This window comes from Camelus dromedarius, chromosome 34 (assembly GCF_036321535.1).
Source record: "Camelus dromedarius isolate mCamDro1 chromosome 34, mCamDro1.pat, whole genome shotgun sequence".
In the NCBI taxonomy this organism is placed as follows: domain Eukaryota; kingdom Metazoa; phylum Chordata; class Mammalia; order Artiodactyla; family Camelidae; genus Camelus; species Camelus dromedarius.
The window spans coordinates 17,263,647-17,265,593 of record NC_087469.1 but is presented as its reverse complement, the minus strand read 5'-3'; the positions used below and the strand labels follow the sequence as shown (position 1 = coordinate 17,265,593).

General features: G+C 44.7%; 1 non-coding gene across 1 annotated transcript; it reads right to left on the bottom strand.

Moving 5' to 3' along the window:
• Positions 1–516: 516 nt before the first annotated feature.
• Positions 517–589, bottom strand: TRNAT-AGU (transfer RNA threonine (anticodon AGU)). Its single transcript has one exon. It is a non-coding gene; the product is annotated as a tRNA-Thr (tRNA).
• Positions 590–1,947: the final 1,358 nt, after the last annotated feature.

Genomic DNA, 1,947 nt, shown 5'->3' with positions numbered 1-1,947 from the left:
GCCAGGCTCTATAGTGTGCACATTCTGTGATTTTACTTCATAAAGCTCAAAACACAGGAAAACTGCTCTACTCTTCTCTACTTCTGTTAGAAGTCAGGACAGGGTTTGCCCTGGGGGTGGAGGTGGAGTTGTGACTGGAAGTGTGGTTGGGAGCTTCCGGGGATTTTGTAATATTCTGTTTCTTGACTTAGGTGCTGTTTTTATTTTTTTAATCGGAGTATAGTTGATTTACAAGATTGTGTTTGAGGTTTTACAGCAAAGTGATTCAGTTATATATATTATTTTTTCAGATTCTTTTCCATTATAGGTTATTATATGATACTGAATATAATTCCCAGTGCTATACAGTAAACCCTTGTTGTTTATCAGTTTTATTGCTGTGTGTCTGTTGATCCCAAACTCCTAATTTATCCCTTCCTCCCCTTTGCCTTTGGTAACCGTAAGTTTGTTTTCTATGTCTGTCAGTCTGTTTCTCTTTTGTAAATAAATTAATTTGTATTATTTATTTATTTTTAGTGGAGGTACTGGGGATTGAACCCAGGACCTTGTGCATACTAAGCACATACTCTACCACTGAGCCATACCCTCCCCCTGTATAATTTTTTAGATTATACATATAAGTTATATCATATAATAGTCGTCTTTGACTTACTTCACTCAATATAATAATCTCTAGGTCCATCCATGTTGCTGCAAATGGTGATATTTCATTCTTTTTAATGGCTGAGTAATATTCCATAATATATATAGACCACATCTTCTTTATCCATTCATCTGTTGATGGGTGTCTAGGTTGCTTCCATGTCTTGGTTATTGTACATAGTGCTGTTATGAACATTGGGGTGCATGTATCTTTTCAAATTAGAGTCTTCATCTTTTCTGGGTATTTGCCCAGGAATGGGATTGCTGGATCATATATTTGCTCTACTTTTAGTTTTTTAAGGCATGCCCATACTGCTTTCCATGGAGGCTTGGGTACTAGGTTTTACAGATGTGTTCACTGGTGAAAATGCATTGAGCTATGAACTTCGTGACTTATGTATGTTTCTGTATGTATGTTTAACAAAACTTGCAAAAAATAAATAAGAAACATATTGCCAGATATAATTGAATTTCATTCTGGGCAATTTTGAAAGCCTTGGAAACAGTCTGAAGAGTGCTGGTGCTTAGAACAGGCCCTGACCGACTGTGGTCCAGGCCCCGGATTCTGGTCATCCGTGAGAACAGTGCAGCATTTTAAAGGAAGCGGTCGCTCTGTCTTCACAGCCCTTGTGTATTTAAGGGACGGGAGTGGTAGGGACCTGGTTTCAGTTTTATCCTTAGTTCCCATCCATCCCCTGGTCGTCCTTAGGAGGCGTGCAGGCTTTCGAATTCATTGCACACACGGGGCTGGCGGTGTTCCCCTCCCCTGCTCGCTGCCCCGCCGTCTCTTCTCATTGTTCTGGGTCTCGGCCACACAGGCCTTCCAAAATAACTGCACAGTTGTCATCATTGTTTGGGAGGCTGTTTTGGAACATTGGCTTAGCTGGTGATGCGAGGGGATCCAGGAAGGGCCCAGCTGTCGGGAGGCCCGGGGACTCGGGGAGCTGGGGGCGGAGAGGCGGTCACAGCGCCGGGGCACAGGAGCTTCGGGGTGGGGGGAGTGCCCAGAGGTAGCACGGTTTTGGCAAGTGTTCAGTCTTGGGGAGGGGAATTGGGAAAGAGGGAGGAGAAAGGATGAGAGGTGGGTGTAGCTTGGAGGGAAGCTATTACTGAAGCTGGAGGAAGATGCCAAGAGGACAGTGGTTCGCAGAGGAAGGGAGGGAAGAGCCGGTGGGTGCCGAGGGCCCCATTGGTGCTTTGGCATGTTGTTTAGAGAGTAATTTCTGTGGCCTGGAGAACTCGCCCACGGGCTGATAGAAAAGTAAGTGGAGCAGAGGGACGTGAGGACTAACGGGCAGCTTGGTG